The sequence below is a fragment of the Castor canadensis genome, chromosome 5 (genome assembly GCF_047511655.1).
Source record: "Castor canadensis chromosome 5, mCasCan1.hap1v2, whole genome shotgun sequence".
Lineage (NCBI taxonomy): Eukaryota > Metazoa > Chordata > Mammalia > Rodentia > Castoridae > Castor > Castor canadensis.
In genome coordinates this window covers 64,209,552-64,233,004 of record NC_133390.1, presented here as the reverse complement: position 1 = coordinate 64,233,004, position 23,453 = coordinate 64,209,552, and the positions used below count along the sequence as shown (strand labels likewise).

The window sequence follows — 23,453 nt, the reverse complement described above, 5'->3', positions numbered from 1 at the left end:
AGGAAGGAATTATTAGCCACGTGGAGATCCCAAGAAGCCCTGTTTTGCCTCCTCCCTAATCTTCAAATAACACTGCATTTTTCCTATCAACTTCCCTGAGCAGAGATTGTTTCCTCTTTCAGATGTAATACAGTGAGAGTGAGCAAGAAAGAAAAAATATTCTGAACACACTGTCGAGTATTAACACAAAGCATTGACCATAACAAGAGGGAATTCGCACCTTGGACTCCTTTGCAGACTTTTGTCCTGGTGTTCTAGGCTAATACTTTATTTGGTTGCCAACATAGCCCTTTTCTGTTCCTCTGCTGATGTTTGTAGTACCAGTATCCACAATGGTTCATCATTATCCTAAGCCAGACACAAGGAATTCACTTTCCCTGCTCTAAATTTAAATCTATCAGAGTCATTGTGACATTAACACTGAAATATAAGCTAATTCCAAAACCAAAAGACCTTGGCAACTTGTAATTACTTCAGGCAGAAGTTGCATAAGTATCACAAAGTTTGGCATCAACACACCACCTAAAGAGTTTTCTTGGGAAAGGTCTTGCAGAGAGAGCTGCTGTCTGCACGCAGATATCTTTGCGAGAAAACCAAGCATTGTTCTCGCTCAAACTATAGAGGCTTTGGAATTGGTGAAGCTTTTCAAAGGACAGAGGATTATTGTTGAGGTCATAATTGAATGTAATCCCACAGAGCCAAATACGGTAGCTCGTCTAGTTTTTAAACTTTGAAAATAACTATTAAGTGATATAAAATGAGAAAATTCACAACAGGAAAGAAGGAAGAAAGGAAGGAAGGAACGAACGAACGAAGGAACAAAGGAAGGGAGGAAGAGACAGACTTGAGCAGTATTTTAAATCTCTTCTAGGAGATTCTATAGTTTGTTTTTGAAGTTTATCACATGCTTCTCTCATGAGTCTCCAAATTTGGTTGGGGATGGGTAAGAGTATTTATAGCAGATCCTGAGATGGGACAGAAATACTAGCCCAAGAAAGTGACTAGTAAAATATAGGGAAGGGGAGCCATGTTCCTATGCATGATTAATTCATAGACAATCAGGGATTTCTCTAACAGTCTGATCTTCTTAATACAAGAATTAGAGGATACTTGTTTCCCAGATGTTGAAGAGGCAGTCACACCCTTAAATTAAAACTTTAAAAGTGTATGCTAATTTAAAAATATAAGAAGAGAAAGGAAGCAGAAGTTGATTCTGATGTCATTTAGCATTAGTTTCAGGAACATATGCCTGTGGCATGTTATGGGTTTTAATTAAACACCTGACCTTCTTATTATCTGCACCCTAACATAAGAAAAGGTCTTGGTTTTATTAAGAGAAGTTTCTCCATTGCAAGAATAGCCGGGTCAGTACCATTTGTGCTCTTGGTTTTAATATAATGGACTACATATTAAATATAATTAAATGTATGTTTTTAAAATGTGATGTTTGCCTATATCTCTAGCATATAGGATTTTAAAATATTTTCTCCTTGCTCCTGTTTCAGAGAAAACATTGGCCCCCAGAACCCTCATAGATTTGAGAATGTCTTTAAGCCATGCAGTGAATGGAAGACTATGTAGTTTAGAAAAAAGTCAGAAGAAAGGTAGGGCCAGAAAACGTACGTAAAGAAATCATGGAGACTTGACATGAGAGTTCTTGAAATTTAGTTTGTACTGCTATAAATCCATCCAAGAATCTTGTCTATTGGTAATCAGAGCACTAGAAAACACCAACTGGCTGGAAATAATGTACTAAAAGAAGTAGAATGCATCAATTAATCTGAACAACTAATGTAATTCATATCCTTTGTATAAAAAAGTGAAACTCCACCATTTATAAAGCAAAATCCTTAGCCCTGACTTTCAATTAATAAAAGTAGAAATGACCTTGACCCAGGACACTTTCCAAAGAATGAGAACTATTCTAGGATTTACAAATGCAGAGTTATAATTATACTCTCTGTGCAATCATTCATCAAGATTTTGCCTGGTTGGAGAAACATTTTTCTTGATTTAAGACCTAGAATCCTTCTGTCCAAAAAGAACTAAGGCTCATACGAAAGTCAGTTTTCTGTTGGGAAAGGATTGTCCTATTGGATCTTGCCTTTCTTCCAAGTCAGACAGAACTTTTCCCCTCTTTTCCATGGGCATTTTTTAAAATAATAATAATTTTAAAAACTACATAATCAGACAACTGGGGCTATTCATAGAGACCTTGTAAAAATACTCGTGATTTTCATGGAGGACAGAAACAAAAATGTGTTTCACCTCCAAAAGATGGACTTACCTCCTTTGCACACAGAAACTAAATTCCTCAGAATGAAATTGTTTGAGTTATTTCCTCTGGAGTGAGTTGTTAACTTCTCACTTCAGAGTCACAGATTCCTCCCCAAATAATTTATGGTTTGACTGTTTCTATTAGTGAGTCTTCCCGAATTTTCTCATTTTGTTCTTTGCAGGCTTTGAATTATTTGTGGAAAAATAATATATATGTGTATGTATTTTTTTTAATCTTATCTTTGCAGATGCTATATTTACAATAATGTATGTATTATAAGAAAATTTTAGTATAATGGCTTAAACTTGAAAGGAAAAAGTATTGAATTTGGTTTATTTTTTAAAAAAAGAAAGAGATATGCTTCATTTAGAAACACAAGGAACCCCATTTTGTCCATTTTATAATTATTTGCTTTTAGACCATGTACTATGGGAATAACCATGTCCTCACAATTTTTTTTTTCATCCTCATAAGTTTTTAGCCTGGATTTAGTCGTGGTTCCCCCAAACTATCAGTTTTTATAGCAATGTAAGTGCAACATTATATCTGATCTTAAAAAGTATTAAAATCTGAAGACAAATAAACATAACACAAAAAATGGTGAGATAAGATCCAAGTTAAGAAACACAAATTCATGTTAGGAATCCCCTTCTAAGTATTCAAAATATTTCTCCTCCAAAGACCGCCTTTGCCCCAGTGATGTGAATTTTCCATCATGGTTGACCTGGAAACATCTCACTAAGTACAAAATGGAGTTTACATTTATGTGCATGCTATTGGGAAGAGGAGTAAACTGCTGATTTGCACTTAACTATGCTGTTCAAATGTCTCCAACTGAAATTCAAGAAAGAATATGTTTTTACCCACAATGTACATCACTGTCCTCCCAGCAAGGAAGCTGGTGTTAACATTAGGTTTAGGTTTAACATTTACACTGGCAAAGTGTTTATGGATATTGAGGAAAACTTATTTTAAAATCTTGATTTCTTTTCCTCACATTTACATACCATGTGCTGATTAATGAATTAGGCACCAATCAAATGTAAATCAGTGTAAATCACTAGTTTATGTACATAACTTAAACTATGTAAACTTCACTTTTCACACAGAGCCCCAGTTCAGTTGAGTCTATGAATCTTAAAGAAAAAAAATCAAAGAAAAACCAAAGCTTTTTACAGGTTAAATGACAAGAAGTAGGACTTAAAGCCTAAACATACGTTGCCTCACCCAAAGCAAGCAGGAACACTTAAAAGTTCCCTTCCTGCTCAAGTCACAAGTAAATAGTCACTCTTTGTTCCTGCAGGGCAGAAGTGGAAATTTTCCTATGTGTTACTATAGTTGTGTCGCCTGATCCAAACCAAGAGAAGTAAAGAGAAAGACAGGGCGAGTGTGAAGGGGTTCATACATCAACTCCCAGGTGACTTATTATTTCTTCCTTATCATCTAAAGCATCCTATTTAAGTAACTCCAAGACAATCTCCTGTAGTTTAGTGAACAAAATATTACTCAGTTTTTGTTTTCATTCAACAAGAGCATTGGTTAAACTTCTTTGTCATCTTAATTCTAATATAAGAAACATATTATATCCCTAAGAAATATCTTGCCAAGTCACCCTAGAAAATAATGCTTTTATTTTATCTTGTAGTCCTGCATCTCTATATATCTCTCTGAATATTACAAATTAGAGACAGAATCATTCCAATTGGGAGTATCTCTCTTAGACATGATCTATTAGAGTCTTTTTGGAGTTCCTGATGTATTTAACAGAATGACATATATTCATTTCCTTCAATCTGAACACCTGGTGGAGATGGAGTCATCAGAGATGACTTCAGGATCTTATGAATGTTCTACAATGACTGGTATAGAAAAAAATTTATGCCACATTAACATGAAACTTGCAGTTATACTCCTCTTCCTAAGATAAGTGACAACTTTAAAGTGAAATGGAAGATTTATTGGATTAGGAGTCAGGAAAATTGGGCTGTAGCCCTGGATCTGGTCATTAAAAATCTGTGTGACAATGACAAGTCATTTAAGCTTCTCCAGTCTTAGTTTTCACATCCTGAAAGTGAGAAATTTGGATGACATCTTTAAAATCTCCTTCACCTCTAAACTCTCTGATTCTAAATAAAAATTTAATGTTCACTAGTGCTCACCTAATCATTCCAAGCAGATGTTTGAAATCTCTAGTTCGGTCTCAAAACCATTTTGCTATCTCCATTTCAAAATCTAAAACTTCCTAGAATACAGGATCCCTGGACTGACAGTATAATTCTCTTCTATCCAAACTTCTTAGCAACATAGAGAAGGAACACATTCAGATTCTACTGAAGGCATTGAAATAGCTGGGGTGGTTTCTTTGTTTATAATATTAGAAAATCTAACTTTTGAACTATATCCTAATAACCTTTCATAGGAAAGAAAATAGCCAGATTGGACATTATGTGTGTAACAAATAAGGAAGTTGTGCATATGAAAGGAAACTTCAGTTTTCTCTCATCCTGGGCCAAATGCCTCATTATAGTAAATGTGTGTCCTTGGAAACTCTTGGCTTGTGCTGATGGCAATGATCATGTGGTCTCAGGCAAGTTCAAAAGGCTGATCCGTGCAAAACAGGCAAAACAATGTATTTTGTTTGGGAGGGAATTTCTCAAGAGATAAGTATCCTGAAACTTGCTTATGAACTATGGAATCAAGCAAGCATATATAGAGAAAAGTCTTCATTTTTTAAAAGTATAAGTTAATACTATTAAAGAAGACAAGCCTATACTAGGACAAAAATAAACACAGTTTAGGAGACCACAGTTAAAGACAGTAAGAGTTGTAAAAGCTAAAATAAAATGTGTAAGTGAAGCTCTCTGAGAGGAAGTTTAGGTAGTAAGGATGGTTTCTGAACAGTTCATGAGGAATTATTTTCTTGTGCCTTGTTCTGGATGGATTGAGCACAGGTCTACCTGCCCCATGCACTAACTGCCCAAAGTTATCTTTTCATTTGTTGAATGAAAAAGTGGAAGGAATTTGTCTCCTAGACACTGAAGAGCAGGGATATTCATAATGTCCTAGCATTATTATTGGTTTGTGTAGACCAGAATACACAATGGTCTGAGTATTTATGAAGTTCTCTTTAAGCGGAAGAATGACCTACGAACAACTCCCTCATTCCATGGTTATTTCAAAGGTACCTCTTTTTGGGTGTGCTCCTGAATCCACTCCTACAGCTATGTTCTTCTCTGCACAGGCTTCTCTACATAAAGGCAGGCACAATAAAAATCTGCTTCTTGCCAATGAAAACACATGGAGCTACTAGCTTTGTGGCACGCAGCAACAATCCTTAACTATCGGGAGCCTTTTTGAGCCCATTTCCCTGTCTTTGCTCTTCACCAGAAAATGTAAATCATTCATCCTGGTGAATTGTGACCAAGGTCTGCTCCTTAAGTACCTACTGGGAGGGGGGCGGTTAAAGGAAAGAAATAACAGGGGGAGAGAAGTACAGGAGACCCCCCAAACTTCCTTCCCCTCCCACCGCTTCGCCCTTCCTTCTCACTGCTCTACTGAAGGATGTATAAATCCTGCTCTCAGAATTCTTCTTATTAACAGTGTTATATACATATAAATATATATAAAATATATTCCATTTTTCAGCCCTGTAGACATGAACTGATTTTCCCTTGATGATAAAAACACATGACCATTTTTTGTTTAAGTTTTGTTGCTCAAAGTATTTTATTTTTTGTTTATTGGGTGGATTTTTTTTCCCTGGATACTAGCTCTGTGAAGGAAACTAAAAAATGCAGTGTGTGTTAAAAAAAAAAAAGAGAGAGAATTAAAATTTAAAAAAAGCTTTTTCTTCTTTTCTTTTAAAATGTATTTAAATTCTGTTTCTCTCTTCTGTTATTTACACGTATGAATGCTCTGCTCTTCTGTGTTCTTAAAACAAAATGAAATAAACGTGAAAAGGAGATGCGTTTTCATGGACCTGAGTCAGTGATGTTGTGGTTGGCTGCACTGCTTCTTGAAGGTTTTTATGAATAAGTTAGGAAATGAAGCGGATGATAAATGAATATCATGTAAGGGAGAGGTAGACAAAATACTGAAAAATCACTTGAAGGCTTTTGAACAATGCCTCGTTTGCAGAAGTGAATGTGCTATTTATAATAATTGTCCTCATCTAAGCAAGACAAGAGATTCTCTGTTCTCTGAATTTTTTTTTTCCATTTATTTCCTTAAGGGATCTTAAGCAATAAGAGCATATTACCACTTGAAAGCTGCACATAAAGCATTAAGAAGTCCCTGAGTAAGAACTTGGGATATGATACCATGAACATTGGAGATTATACCCTTTCTTTAAAGTCTACATTTTAGAGGTTGTCTTTGAAGGTTTGTTTTAATGAGATCCTATGTGATAGCAGTAGGAGAATCTAAGTTCAGTCACCTACTACTTCTACTTATGAAAAGGCACTTTGTTTTCTAGTCTTGCTGGAGTCATTATCTTCACAAAATGTTTTCAGAATCTCTATAGAATCTTTATAGCATTGCACAGGACAGGAGATGGCAAGAGAAAACAAGAAATAAGCAATCCATACTTGAAAAAGGTAAGGGTAGCTACTTAGATATCAGAATTGACTGAGAGGGTCTGGAGCTTTACTCTTAGGAATCAAATCAGGTTTGAAACACCTCCAAGAGAACTGATCCCAACTTGGAGTGGTGGGGAAGGGTATAAGGGGGTGAGCACTCATGATGGTTTTCCATAATAACAAAAGGATTTCAGATAGAACAAAAATCCTCCCCTAGGTTCAAAGAGACAGCTGAATGACCCAATCTCCCCACATTTTGAATTTCATTTTTAAAAAAACAGAAAACGTCCTTCCGCAGTGTGTTTACCACAGTGATGGTTAAAGACATGGTGCTCAAATAAGATCGCCATTGGTTAGAGTTCTCCATATTATTTCTCCAATCTATGAAGCTTCAGCCATCAGCTGCAAGTTTGGGACTCTCAGGTAACCTTTACTCTTTATTAAATTCATTTCTGATTACAAATGTAGGGTTCTTACTGCCCCTTCAGTTTCAGTAGTTTTCTAGAATGACTCATAAGAACTCAAGAAAACATTACACTTAAGAACTTACTTTTATTATAGCTCAAGAATGCAAATCAAAACCAGCCAAAGGGAGAGACACTAAGGTCAAGATCTGGAAGTATCCCAAAACTAAGGTTCCTGCTGACCTCTCCCCATGAGGTTAGGAGCCACACTGATATGTGACAACAGAGTATTGTATACTGAGGAAGGTCACCTGAGCTTTGGTTTCATTACATAGGCATGTTGGATTGAATCATTGACCACATGCTGGAAGCACAATCTCCAACTTTTCTCTCTTGTCCAGAGGTCAAGTTGTTATCATGTGATTCAAAGCCCCAATTCTCTGTTCACCCCTGGTTGGACTTTTAGCCACACCAGCCCCTATCCTGAGTCACCTCATTAGCATAAATTATCATGTGTCCTGCATAAATAACAAAGAAAGGTCTATGATTTAGAAAAATCCCAAGGAATTAGAAGTTATCTCCCAGGACCTAGGGACAAAAGCCAAAGACTTTACTATATACTCTCCATTATCAGTCTTGTGAAAAATATTTGAAGTCTCAAAATTTTTCCAGGTGGCCTGAATTTTTATTTCCTTTAAGCTACAAAAGCTTCAGGATTGGCAAGCCAGCACCTCCTTGAAGGCATTGCTACCATTAGTGCCTCAGAGGAAATTCTATTGTAACCCATTTTCTACTCACTTTACTCCTTTGATTTTAAAGTGTGTTTGAAATAGCATATGGGAGCTGAAATAAGGTAAATCTGTTACTCTAGTCTCTTAAGGAAATGGCCTGGTGTTTTTCACCCTTGTGATCCTCCCATACTTTTCACAGTGCTATACTCATAGCACAGGCTTAGCAAACATTTGTCAAAATAGGATTAAATTGTGTTCAATTCCTCCAACAAATCTATAACATGTGGAAATCTATCATTCACTGTAGCCTCCCCACTACTACAGAGAATTTCTGAATGCAAAGTTATGAAACAAAAAATAGATCCTTCCCTCACATGCAAAAATAAAAGAAAATCCTTACACAAGCATGAAAAACATGGTTGCCTATGAACCCAAGACAAGAGTACTTTTATTTTTGGTGTTGGTGGGGGGTGGGACTAGGTTTGAACACAGGGCTTTACACTTTCAATGTAGTCACTCTACAGTTTGAACACCAAACTGGAATCCTAATGGTCACTGATGTGAAGAAGGAAATCCCTTTCTTCACTTTTTTTCTTGAATTCTTCTTTTCTACTCTTCTAGACAATTGGTATAATGGCAACTATCAAAGCCATGTCCTGACTAAAAGGATCTCAAACTGTGAAGGAACCCAACTGCTCTCAATGAGAAGGCATTGCTAACTAGTCACATGCTTTCAAAATAAAAATTTTTAATTTATTATATAAAGCAGTGTAAAATTTTGACTAACTAACTTTTCTTCACTTTGTTTCATTCTACCTGTTCACCTTATCCCTATTTGGCCCTTTGAATCAAATAAGAAACCCACTGATCTTCTAGCAAAAGCTCCTATTTCTCAAAAAATAGGAAAAAAAGAAAATTTTAAAAAACAAAACCTCTGGCTACTTCTGTTGGCCCAAAGCAAACATTTCTACCAGTGGGAACAAAACAAACACCAGAGGTAGACTCTGATCAGAAACTCAGAAATGGGGAAAATGCTGAACAGCTCCAGGTGAGTCATCAGAGGTCACCAGGCAATAGTCAGTGAAAACAGCAATGAAGCAGATTCTCAGCTATTCTAACCACAGGTCCCCATAGAAGGCTTTACTGTATGAGCACTTAGGCTCCACATCTGTGAACTATGAACAGACCTCTCTTTTCTCTCATTATTTTCTGGCTTTTAGATATTTAACCCAACCTACACTACTGAGATTTTTTTAGTACTGGGATTTGAACTCAGGGCTTCTTGCTTATTAGCCAGGCACTCTATCACTTGAGCCCTGCCTCCAGCCCTTTTCCTTCTTGTTATCTTGGAGTAAGGTCTCACTTTTGGTCCTGGCCAGCCTTCACTGTATCCTATTTTTATATCATCCTTCTGTAGCTGGGATGACAGGCACATACCACTAAGCCCAGCTTTTTGCTGTTAAGATGGGGTATCAAACTTTTTTGTCCAGGCTAGCCTGGATCCCCAATCTTTTCATGTTTGGCCTCCCAAGTAGCTTAGGATGATTGGCCAGCTATCGGTTGAGACGACATCTCACTAACATTTGTCCAAGCTGTCCTCAAACTTCAATCTTCCTGATCTCAGCCTCTCAAGTAGCTAGAATTATAGGTGCCAGCCACTGGTACCCAGCTTTTGTCCTTATTTCTTAATATATAACCCTCTAGGCTCTATAATAGAAGTCACAAGATGGTAGAGACTTCAAGTAACATTGATTTACCCAGATATTTCTTTTAATTACATATATATATATATATATATATATATATATACTTACATTAATATTTGAGCAAGTTCTGAAAGGAAAGGAAAACAAAAATAAAACTCTCAGAATTTCCCACATGAGGGAAAGGACAGAGAACTTCTTCTAGATGGACCCTTTCCTGGTATAAGGTAGTCATGTTGTATAGTTGAAAAATCTCCTTATAAACATGCTTCTCAGGTCTGCTCAGCCCCTCCCCAGTTAGCCTTCCACAGCCTCAGCCAGCAACACTGCCCTGAACCTATTAGCCAGGCTTGGTGAGTCATGGAGCCCAGCCAATAAATGGGTCAAGAGGAGGCATAGTTCATCCCTATTGAATACCCAGAGATCTGCCAAGACACAAGGACTCCTTTACCTACTTCTCACTCTCACCAGGCATCTTTGTTCTGTCTCTGAGCATAACTAGTGGTACAACCTAGAAAGACACTGATTTCTTGCTATGCATCTGTTAATCCTTTGTTTTACAAATTCTATTTGCCGTTAGAACTCAAGCATAACCCAGGCTTCTTGTCATTCTAAAAGGAGAAGATTTTGTATGCATAAACAGTAACATTCAAGTATTTTTCCCACTTTAATCCTATTTTTGTGAGAAAAATCATGGCACCATCAGGAAAAGAAGATACTTGCTTATCAACTAGTTGGACTACTAAGGTCTTAGTTACTCAATTCTGCTTTACAACCTGAATCTCTACTGAGAAGGGAAGGGAGAAAAGCAAAGGAAAGTTACTTTCCAACTACGGTTAGTGTTAGAATACAGGACTATGATCCTTGCACTGCTGTGAACAACAATTATATAGATTTTCTTGGCTTGAAGCACCATGTAGGGTATAGGCTCCTCACCTTCCCAAAGACCTTCTGAAAATGAGAAATAATAAAGCAGAGGTTAATGTAAAACTTCCTACTGACTACAGTCACAGTTTTCATTACCATTTTAAATGATTATTTTTAATGGTACATTTAACTAAAGCTAACTTATTCATGGGAAGAGAATGCAGCCATTAAGATCGGCATTTGTTGAACAAACTGAGGTTCCACATGCATGATTATAACACCAAGAAAATTACATGTTAAAAGCAGACTCATTAGCATTAATTACTGCATTTATTCCTTCTTAAACCTCCGATGTACATATATCTCTCTGTATATAATATTTGCTAAATACATTCTCCATGTTGCAAAAAGTATGTATAACCTAAAACATTATCATATAAGTAACAATGGAACTAATTCACAATGAGAATGTGTGCATAGTTATAAGAAGTAAAGACCATAATGCTGATAACCCTGGGCTGACAATTTGATAATGGAAATGCACCATTCATTGCTGTGGTGTGTGAAATTCAGCTCGAAAAGCAAGGGTTGCCCAGAAGTGTATGGCATTATATGGATATAAGCTTGATTCACCGTAGTGAACAAGTTGTTCATTGAGAATGGTGGAAAGAACTCTGGAGAGGTGTGACTACCCAGATGCTAATCACCAAATCACCATGCTGCTTAATCATTGGCTCCTTCATTTTCAAATCTTTAGGAAAGGACTCCTGGGAGCCAGACACCATGCTAATCTACTTACTCCCTCTCCTCAGTAGAGTGCCTGTCCTCATGGAGCATAAGTCTGACTAGGAGGACAGACATTTAATATTGTTTTATAAGTCAGTACTCTCATGATGCAAATAAACTACTTAATAACTATTTCATAGTCCTGCCATTGTCTAAACAGACTTGCCTAGAGCTATGGCTAGGTGGAATTGGGGTCACTACAGGGAGTTCTGAAAACCCTTATGATTGGAAAAGGCAGCTCCTCAGAACACTTTACCTTGTACAATATCCTAATTCCCCCTTTTTCTTTGAACCATTTGATTTAGAGTTTTACTTCCTGTTCCTATCTCTTGGAATATGTTACACACACATACCTCATGTCAGTGTTTTCTTGTCTTTAGGCTACACATTGTCCTCCATCATTATCCCCAATGGAATTATCTCTCATTTATTTCTTGTCACTGAAAAATGGGTTTAATACTGTGACTACTCTCTTCTTAACAGATTGGTCATTGAGTCATCTATTACCCACATGTTTCTGGGTCCTTATTATTTGCTAGGCAGTGTGTTAGGTGCTGTATACTCTAATGAGTAAAGGTAAATACTAGCTTACTCAAACTTCAGGTTGAGAAAATTTGATTGACAAGGCATAAGCAAGATGAAATCCTGGCAACCAATCAGCGTTTCCTATTGAAAGAAATGTTTATGACTCATGTTAGTGACATGCCAAGGGATGGCTCTAATGAAGAGAAGATGATAGATCTGCAAATGAAAGTACATGAACATTCATTCCATCTTCACAAAGGTACAATGCTCTTCTGCTATTGGAAGCTGGTTGTGGAACAGTTGGAAGAGACAAAAAGATATACTGAAGAACAAATCATTGCCATTAGAACAAAGTAATACCATAAAGATTATTTAGGAGTATAGCCAAATCACAAGTCAAGCTGAACTTCATCTTGTAGTGAAGGTGTGTGAAAAGAGACAATGGAATGAGTTTACAGAAATAAATTTATAATGATGACATTGGTGATGATCATAAACTATTTTGAAACCCTCACACTTTGCATTTTTTTCCTTAATTTCATGTGAGTTTTGTGTGGTCATTTATTCTTATTAGCCATATTTTATATAAGAGGAAACTGAATCTTTCAAAATTAAATGATGACCCAAAAGAAGAAATATGGTTTGAATGAGTCTCCCAAAAAACATGGGTTAGAAACCTAACTTTCAGTGAAACACTGTTGGGAAGTGGGGCCTGATCAGAGAAGATTAGACCATGAGGGCAGAGCGAATGGATTAAAGCCATTATGAAAGAAATGGATTCATTGTGAAAGGGATAATACAAAGAACCCTTGTCAGGGTCTTCTAGTAACTCCTCTGTCTTGGATTGTCCAGCCTCTAGAACCATGAGCTAAAGAACTTCTGTCCATTATAAATTACATAGTCTGTGTTATTCTGTTGCAATAGCACAAAATAGACTAAGACTGGAAGTAGATGGAATGGGCTTCAAACTTAGATTTGTCACCTTCACAGACTTTGCTCTTAACCAATGCACTTGCTCTCAACACAAAGAAAAGTGACTATTTGGAAGATTAACTACAAAAATACTATGCATTGAAGCAATACACAAACTTTACAGAACTTATTTAATTAGTTATCTCAGGCAGCCAAACACTAATAACTATATGTGCTGAAAATTATTAAGTTTTTTGGTGGGACAGGGGTTTGAACGCAAGGCATCACGCTTGCTAGGCAGATTGCTCTACCACTTGAACCACTCCACCAGCCTTGCACTGATATTTAAAGGTAGAGCACTAACAGTCCATGTTTCACAGATAAGGAACTGAGTCTCAGAAAATTAACTCTCTCATTTGAGGGTACCCAACCAGCTGAATGGTGGAATCACAGACCAACTGGGCCTTTTAGATCTTACATGCGGGTTGCTTCTACTACAGACTTCTCTATCCCTATGGAACCTGGAAAGAGAACTCTCCACACAAGTTCATGTGAGTATGCTTGGAAAGTGTCATAGACCTACAATTAATGTCAAAATCCTAACTTCCAATACTTTAGAATACTTGTGACTACATTTAGAGGTGGGCCTTGAAACAGGAAGTTAAGGTTAAGTGAATCATAAGGGTGAGCCCTAATCCAATCTGACTGATATTCTTGTAAGGAGAGGAAGAGATATCAAGGATATACATCCACTAAAGAAGGGTCATGTGAGGGTGTGACGTGCAGGTGGCCCTCTTCAAGCCAGGAGAGAGGCCTTAGGAGAAACTGAGCCTGCTGCTGGTATCTTGATCACCAACTTCCAGCCTCCAGAACTGTGAGAAATACATTTCTGTTGTTCAAATAATCCCAACTATGGTATTTTGTGATGGCAGCCCTGGAAAACTAATATAAAGAGCATGTCACTGGTCTTTGTGAGGTATTTCTAAATTTTTTTTTTCTTTTCAACTCTAGGATAAGTTACTATAGAGACATGCTTTTTGATTCTCACTCCAAGTTGGAAGGAAAACTATTGAGTCCTTTAAGGTGATAAGTCTTGTAGGAAAGCTGTCTATTCGAGGGGAATCTATACTGTGATATTTTACATAAGTACATAAATAATACACATATAATTGCATTTCTACTATCAATAGAAGATGCAGTTAGAGAGGGATCACATTCTCACTCCATAAGGACATGGACTCGCGGAACCTACAAATTCTTCAAGTTGAAGTGGTTGAGCACATCACCAGCACGGCACATGTGAGATAATAACTATCTTATAGGAAGGTCTTGCACTTTGAGTTCCCAAAGTACTTTTCTTCTTCTTGTTGCTGATTATCATCACAATCCACTGACCCAAAGAAAAGCAGTTTATCTCCAAGCTGAATTTCTGTCTTCAAATATCTCTGGCATGTCCCAGAATGAGGATCAAATACCAAGGAAGGCCACTTTCCTGCATGCTGCCTCTTAGTGAACTAAATAATGCTAATCGAGGGGATGCCCATCCACCCCCACCCCCCCAATCCTACAGATAGGCAACCAGTCTTCAATATGGCAAAATAAGTTCTATTGACCAAAACATTTTCATGAAACCATTTGTTTTGGTAAACGAGTTTGGGCATTATTGCCCACACCCATATGCAATGATTTATCTCCTGCCAGAACAGTTTTTATCATCCTGTCCAGGCTTTTAAAGTGACCTCACCTCTCCAAATCTGGAAGAAAACTGGGTAGTCTTGGCAAAATAATGACTACGGTTGGGGCATAGAAAATTCTTTTCACCTTTCTACAGATTGTATGGAGCTCAAGCTAATGCACACCCAGCAAAATCTCTCTCCTTTTGTTCTTTTAGAGATGATTTAAGAGATGAGGTCAGGAGTTACAGATGTGATTCAAAAGAATCAATTTTGTGACTATTTGTTGCTGTTGGAGCTTGGTTTTGCTTGTTTGTTGATGAGTAGGTGACAGTAGCCTTTGTAAGAGTGTTTGTCTTATACATTTGGATTCTAAGCAGCTACCCGTCTGTTTCCTAAAGGACAAACAAGCCCACAGAGGTCAGTGGAGAGGAGAGGAAAGAAGAGGAAGAGGGGAGAGAGAGAGAGAGAGGAGAGAGAGAGAGAGAGAGAGAGAGAGAGAGAGAGAGAGAGAGAGAGAGGGAGGGAGGGAGAGGGAGAGAGGAGACTGGAACATGAACCTGAATAACAAAAGCAGATGTAGCGGATGGCGGCTGGGCAAGGCGGGAGTTAATAAGCCAGCATGCAGGAGGTTCTGTCAGACGCAGGGACTGCATGGCATAATTGTTTCTTCCTCTAATGATGTTAGTGATGTGGGAGACAAGAGAATATTAAAACAAGACAGAAAAATGGAAACTCATTTCTAGCAGCTGCCAAACAAAATGGAATGTAAAATAGAAGACAGGTATATTGAAATGTTCACAAGGTTCACTTCACCAAAATGAAACTTTATCTCTCACAGATGTCAAACCCTCCCCCGTCGTGCTTGCGTAAGTCCCCTCCCACTTCCCGTCAAACTGTTGCTCCCCGCATTCTCTCTGCATCCTCCGCTGTCACTCCAGCCCCTCATCACTGTCATTCCTCCTCTTCTGCTTTTTAATCTCTTTCATTTTCCCTCTTCCTTTCTTTCCTCTCCATTATCCTGTCACCACAAACAACATGCTTTTACAGTTAGTCGTTCTCCCCCTCCTCTCTCTCTCTCTCTCTCTCTCTCTCTCTCTCACACACACACACACACACACACACACACACACAGAGACACACACACTTCTCTCATTCATTAGTAATAAGCCTGGGAACCACATCTCCTAACCCCAAGGGTTGAATGGCGCTGCAAAAATGTTCTGTATGAAAGTCATGTAGAAGGGACGCTCGGAGGCTGCGGGGTGGGCGGCGGTGTCGGGCCGCTGCGATGCTCGCACCGGCCACGAGGGGGCAGAGGCGCGCGCTGGCGGGCCCGCGCCACGGTCACGCACGGCGGGAAGTGCTGGGAGCTCGGGAGGGCGGGGGCGGCTGCTCCTGCGGTGTCACCCATCACAGCGGTTGACAGCCCGCGTAAGGATTCTGCCCGCGTCCCCGGCTGCCACGGACGGGAGCGGCGAGTAAGCAGACAATCTCCGATGAGTGCGGGAGGGGCGCATTCTGCCTCAGGCTAGTACAGACAGATCTTTCCCAGAAACAAAGGGGGGGGTCATGCTGCCTCGGATTAGAGGACCACGAGGAGAGGCAAAGCCGCGCCAGCCCCGGAGCCCAGCGGCCGTGCCCTTCCCCGCCCGCGTCCGCCCGCGCTCATCTTTTCCCTTCCCCGCAAGCCACACCCGTCACCCATGTCGCCCAGTCCAGAGCAATCTAGAAGGAAGCGTTGTTTGGTCATTTGGGGAAACAGCCCGCAGATCACGCGTGTGTTGGGGTAGAGGGCTGATTAGCATCTTCCAGAAATGACAATCTGCTGAACTCCAGACAGGTGGCGCTAATGCTTCTGTCACCCCCGGCCCCCGTGTGGCTGGGGAATTGGAGCGCGGCAAGGGGTCTGTCAGTCCTCCCGACACACAGACACACAACACGCGCACACACCGGGGAGGGGAGGAGGTTCTGGTGTCCCGCTGGGATGCTGCTCCTTCTAACATACTCTAAAATAGGATAAAGCAAGGTGACAACATTAAGAAGAGTAGTAAGCTTATACTGAGGGCTATTTGTCAGGCATTTCTGCTTTTACGTGATGGGTCGTGAAATCATGATAATCGCAGCGATATGATAAAGTAAGTAATGTTGACTGAGAAACTAACTGCATCGGATTTCCTTGGTTTTAGGTTGAGAGAATACAGAGATACATCTTCCCTTCTAAGAAGGTAGCCAAGTCTGAATCTCCCAATCTCCAGAGGAGCAAAAGGCTTTATTTGTTTATTAGGTTTAGAAAAGCTAGAATTAGTCAATTACCTTTAGGCAGGATTCAGGCTCTGGACTGTTTTCCCCCATAGTGTTTTCTTTTGTTTTGTTGTTTGTTTTTGTTTTTGGCAGTTCTTGGGCTTGAACTCAGGACTTCACACTTGCTAGGCAGAAGATCTACCACTTAAGCCACTTCACCAGCTCTGTTTTGTGTTTGGTATTTTTGAGATAGGGTCTCCTGAACTATTTACTCAGGCTGGCTTCAAACAGAGACCCTCCTTGTCTCTGCTTCCTAAGTAGCTAGGATTACAGGCAGGAGCCACCAGCACCTGACTCCCCCATGGTATTGTTTTAATGGGAATTTTCATGTTGCTATGCAGATTTGTAGCTTCCCTGAATAAGCACACCATCTGCAGACACTGGACCTAAATGGCAACCAAAGGTAAGATCTGAGGAGCTGTTGCTACCATCAGAAAGGAAAAATGGCTCCAAGTTTGCTACAGTATCTATCTCACCCTATTATCTTTTGCTCCAGCTTTTTCACCTGCCTGGTCTGATAGGCATTTGAGCCTAAAATCCCTGGTCTGTTGGGAACCCATGGAAACAGGGAACTGAGCTATCAGAAAAGAGGAAGTTTCCAGGGCTGAAGAGAAAGAGGCTGGCTTCTTGAATGAAAGAGTTAGGCTCATAATGGGGAAGAATAGTTAGACAAAGGATGGCACTAATAAACCTATACTCTTATTCCACTCAGTGCCTCCACGATATTACCTGGAGCCCCAGATATGAACACTGTGATGAAGGTGCCATGCACTAGTATGACAACAAAGGAGGGAGACTCACCTTACCAGCAGAGCTCCCTGCCTTGAGGTTGGTCATGTCAACTTGGTCAAGGAGAAAACTAGGGATCCCTCACTCAAAGAACATTCAGGAGATATCCTTGAACCCCTAGGATTCATATATGATCCCAAGAGAGAAGAAGGGAGCCCTAAAAAGTGACTGGACTAAGTTTACCTGCCAGTCCTGATATGTGAGAACTGAACCATCATTCAACTTGACAGAAAAATAAAGAAATGTGGTTTTGTTTCAACATCCAAATATAACACTCATATTTACAAATGTCTTCTTGTGCTAAATTTGAATGTTGTGTTACTTATTGAAGTAGGCACCATTGTTATACTCATTTTATAGCTTAGGAGAACAATGCTTAGCTAACTTAGATAAAATTCATAAATAGTGAAGATGAGATTCTAATATGGGTGTGTCTGTCTCTAGTTCTGGAGTCAGCAAGCTTTTCTGAAATAAGTCTGATGATAAATATTTTAGGCTTTATGGACCATAGAGTCCATGACTAGAAGACAGGACGTTACTCAAGAGATCAAAGTGAATGTCATTGGTAATGGAACAAATCAGAATCATGGGCCACCTGATAGGATGCAGTTAAAGGAACAGAGCGTCACTCCTGTGATATGTATGACATGTTATAATCATGAAGAAATGAGGAATGCTCTGCAAAACATTTGGCCTATCATCTTCAAAATTGTCAAAATCACTAACACGGACAGACTGAGAAACTGTTCCAGATTGAAAGAAACTTAGGAGGGATATGGTCACTAAATGCACACATGTTCTGAACTAGATCCTTTTTCTATAAAATCCATTATAATGGATATGAAATAAGATATAAATAATCTATCATTGTTAATTTCTCATTTTGATGGTTATAGTATGATTATGTAGAACTATGCCTATGTGTGTGTGTCTCTCTCTATTTCTCTTTCTCTCTCTCTCCCTCTCCCTACTCTGTCTCAGAAATACAAATAAAGACTCAGAGATGATAAAGCATTGTGTCAGTTAACTTATTCTCAAATAGCTCAGGGGGAAAATGGTTTTTGTATTGAACTCCCAAATTTTCTGGAATGGAGAATGATCAGGAAGGAGGAAAGTACTCAGTGATTTTAGAGGGTAGACTTCAGAGGAGATGACAGGCCAGTTTGAGTTGAGTCACATAGTTCAGTCCTTTAAAAAGAAATTAGGATGAAGTGGATATACTAGTGTCCTATAAAGCAGACAGGATGGCAGCTTCAGATCTTAAAAACAAAGAAACAACAAAACCCATGAAGAAAGCTACCAATTGCCAATTATCTGGCTTAAGTGGCAAATGTTTAAGAGCTCAGACACCAATACTTGTTTTTAACAAATGTTAGCATGTTTCTGGCTGATACTTAATATGCTGAAAACTGATGTTTAACCTGTTGAGAACTATACTTTTCATTCTGCCCCTCAGCCTAATCCCTCACCCCTGCCCTTCTTCTAGTTCTTCTCTTTCTAAAATTGACCCACCATTTACCCAATTTCTCAAGCCAAAAATTAGAGTCAACTTTGATTTCTCTTTCCTTCATCCTATCAAACAGCTTTATCAATTCTGTCACTAAAATAGACCTTGAATATTTTAAACTCTACTGTCACAGTCATAATACCAGCCTTATCTACTGTTAAAGCTTTCTAATTGGCTTCCTTCTTTCATTTTCCTCTTTCAAATTCATTCTCCAAATGACAGCCAGAATGCTAGTAAAAAAGATAAAGCATACTGTATATTAAGTTTATATTATTTGTATTGATTAATATGATCCTGGATGCCAACATGAGGTTTCTGAAGAAAAACAGATTATTATTTATTTGCATGAATAAAACACCAGCTCCTCTTTGCCCCAGTTCTAACCCTGAGGCAACAAGATGAAAACTAGACACCATCCTACATGTCAGGGAATTTATTGTAGTCAAGGAATGTGAAATCATGAATCTGGAAATTTATATAGGGAACAGAGAAGCAACTGTACTCCCATGGTTGGTTTTTCAACAGCAATGTCTTCCTGGTTCTGGGTCTGACCTTCCTTGAAAAGTAAACAAATACCTCAGGAGATAAATCTCCCTATTCCCCAAGACCTTGTCTCTGACTTTTCTATAACCTAACTACTGTGTCTTCTGATCTCCACTTACATTGCTTTTCTTTCTAAATCACACAGGTTTGTTTCTACCTTAGGGGCTTTGTGAACTTCTCATCATCAAAGATTAAGTTCGAGTTTGACTTCTCTGACCACCTCCAAGATATAGCATCTCAGCATCTTCATTATATCATATTATTTTGTTTTTTCATTCTACTTGGGAATATGAAAAACAATTACTTATGGAACTGTTTACTTGTTTATGATTTTCTTCCCATCTAGACTGAGAATAAGAACATTTTCTTGTTTTCATTGTGTCAACAAAGCACCTAACAGTGCCTGGCTCATAATAAATGCTCAAAAAAAATAAGTGCTGAATGATTGACTACATGCTTCACAGAATCCAGTATGATTCATTTTAGCTGAAAAGTCAGAAACTCAAGTCAGGGCCACTTTGCACACCTGCAGAGTTGCAAATAGATCCAATTTATATGTCTAATAATTCTGTGTGAGTTAAATTATCAGAGAAAAGACTCCACAGTAGAAAGTGCATGGGCTTTGAGTCAGAGTCATAAGTTCAAATACTAACTCTAACACTAAGTTGCAATGTGCCCTTACATAGATGAAAAGTCTAGAAATTTTAGGGATGCTGTAACTTGTCTAGTGGGGACAATAACACCCATTCAACAAGATTTTTGTAAGAACAAACTGTAACCTGCCCATCTAAATACTAGTGTCCTTTCCTTCATCCCAAGCCTTCCAGGCCTTAACTCTACATTCCTTTCTTAACAACTCAGAGTTGGCCTTGATCCCTCTTTGATCTCCAACCTCACCAGTTCAGTAATCATTGACCGTCTACTAAGTAGAGAATTGTACCATGTGTGGAGAATCTATGTGACTCAACTCCAAGGCAGGAGGTACATATAATTGAATGGAGTGGCCACAAGAAACAGATGCCCGCATTTCTGGTTCCCTATTCAAACCTTCGCTATTTCAACAGGAACTCCAGAGAACTCTGTAAAGGTGTGTACACTGATTTTAAGAGGCTAGTCCTCACCCTCATCATAGACTTCTTGTTTCATTTTTTTCTGATTCAAGTTTAAACACATAACTAAATTACCATGTCTCCTAATCTTCCCTATTAAATAAATGTTTAAATAAAAGGTAAGTGGTTTGAAGGCCCATATGCTGAATGATGTAATGTGCTGTTTTTGTAATAGGCACCTTCTGAGGAAGTTAGGGTCAGAACTGGCAGCAAGCCCAAAAAGGGAAAGGATAATCTTTCTATACAAATAAAAACTATAATACTCATCCATTGAGATCTCAATTCTAGAGGCCTCCAAACTTTTGACTATGGAACTAACTCAAAAAAAATTAATTTGAGCATGTATCTACAAACCTCTATATTTATTTATAAAGAATGTAGTTGTGTTTCTATGTTAATAAAATGTATATAATTAAAAATGTTCAAATAAGAAACCTTTCAAAATGCTGATTAAAATATATAAATAGAAATTATAATAGTTTCTTTTTGTACTTTATTGAATGTAGTGTGGAATAACTAACAATCTCTTGGTCTAATTTTGATAAGAAGTGGGAAAGGAACTGTCAGATAAATCCTTCTTTCTTTCTTTCTATCCCCCACACACAGATTATTCCATATTAGTTTTCTCTAACTTGCTTTATCTGGAAGACATACACACACACTCAAGAAATAAGCTATGGGGTTTTGTTTTTCCTGTTTGTTTGTTTTTTAAAGGCAGGCAGGCAACTCATTCAGTAACCTGCCACATTTCTAGTGATAGTCTGTTCACAGGTGGAATCTCCCCTCACTTGTAGTCCTTAGACTGAAAGATCACACTTCAGAACTATACCAAGTGTTCCCACACCTCAACACCCTTTGGACCAGAGAACACCTCATTGAAATGTTGTCTCTCCAACCCTGAAGAGATGCCCATGAGAGTCAAAAGAAGAACTGCATCCAGCATCTTCCTTTCCTGAGATTTGGGTTTGGAAAAGTCAAGTAAATAATGTCTATTATCTCTGGGTACTGGCATTATTAATTTTGAGAGCTAGAGTGACTGCTTTGGGTTATGGGATGCCTCTCTAGAGAGAAGAAAATAGCAGACATGAAAAAGAGAGAGGGGTAGAAATTACTAAATAAGTCCAGAGAGAGACAGGCAAAGTAGCTGCCTGTTTCTTTGCAGTTCCCAGATACATTTCCCATGGGGTCTGGCTATTCTTTATACTTGAATGATGGCAGTTCTCTCTGTGTATCTGCATCCTTTCCTTGCACCAAATTATCTGGGTCTCTGTTCTCTCCAACGAAAGCTATCCCTGACTAAAGCGTTTTTCCTTCCCAGTATCTATCAACATCTCAGCTGAGGAGCAGGTAAAGCTTGAGTATACCCATTTTTCCAAAGCTATAAAAGCTAAAAGCTCTACATCTGGATGAAGCCAAACCAGCAGAAAGCTACAAAACGAACAGATTTTATATTGCCAGCCCTTTTCCAAGCGCCAAAGGGTAGCTTCTTCCACATTATGTCTACTTTGTTACTAATTTTTTTGAGGAACTCTTAAAGAAGCAGTTCTATAAAAGACATTGCCTCAAATACAAAAATTTTTTTGAGGAATTTGTTTGTGACCTTTTAGTATACTTTTTATAAAAGTCCTCAAGAGACATGTCCTTCTACTCTAAAAATTAAACTTATTCCTTACTGAGAAAACCTTTTTTTTTTTTTGCTAAGATCTTACCGTGTTAGAATTTTTATAAATGTATGTTAGAAAGATCAAAATAGGAACCTATTTTGCATTATCTTCATTTCTGATTCTAATTTATGTTCTGACCCTCTGTTTAACTTTTTCCTTTTCCATTTCCTTCTAATTTATATTATATTGCTATATGGCATATACTATTGAAGTAATCTTACCAGTCCAGAAGGCAAAAACTGTGACACTATTGATGATAAGAAACTTCTAAAAATCATAAGGGTTAGACTTAGAAAAACTATTAACTAGTTTTTAAAAATCAAATAATCCGTGTAAGGTAACAAGGTAAACAAGCTTTAATTATTGTTGTATATGTTGTATATGTCTACATCAGGAGACTACCAAAGACACTACTTGGGGGAGAGAGAGAGAGTAAGAGTGAGACACACACACACACACACGCACACACACACAGAGAGAGAGAGAGAGAGAGAGAGAGAGAGAGAGAGAGAGAATTACAGAATAGCTCAGGGAGAAATCAAGAATATACTAGCAATTCATCACAGTCTGTCCTGCATTGATCTGAAATTTTAACATCAGTCTGGGACTCTCTTATAAAGTCTAGTGGCATTCAATAATAAAAAAGAAGGCAATGTAAAATTATTTTTATCGATACAGTCTGTCTACGAAGCTCCATTTGCTAACAGGATCAGAAAGCCCTGTTAACTGCTAATCTGAGCTCTCTTATTTTTCTTTCCAGGGCCTAAGGGAAGGATAAAGCTGATCTTTCTGAAGACTCTAAATTCATGGCAGAAACAATGCTTTTTATATTTTCCCTTTAATTTACTGTCCTCTTTTCTTTTTTATTCCGCACTATGTCTGAATTATGCAGACTCATAGTACAAGAAGGAAGATGTCCCTGGTCTTTGGTTTCCTTTCAGCCCACCCATGCAGACTGTTGCAAAGTGATCCTGATATCTAATCTGATATTTTGCATTTGATTAAGGAACATACCTTTTATTGAAGCCATTTCAAAGTTGAGCCCATTGTTCTCCCCATAAACCAAATTCCTTCTCACATT

At 38.4% G+C, this 23,453-nt stretch overlaps 1 long non-coding RNA gene across 1 annotated transcript; it reads left to right on the top strand.

Annotated features, from left to right (window-relative positions):
* Positions 1-15,815: 15,815 nt before the first annotated feature.
* Positions 15,816-21,014, top strand: LOC141423064 (uncharacterized). Its single transcript, XR_012447721.1, has 3 exons — positions 15,816-15,937; positions 17,102-17,163; positions 19,745-21,014. It is a non-coding gene; the product is annotated as an uncharacterized lncRNA (long non-coding RNA).
* Positions 21,015-23,453: the final 2,439 nt, after the last annotated feature.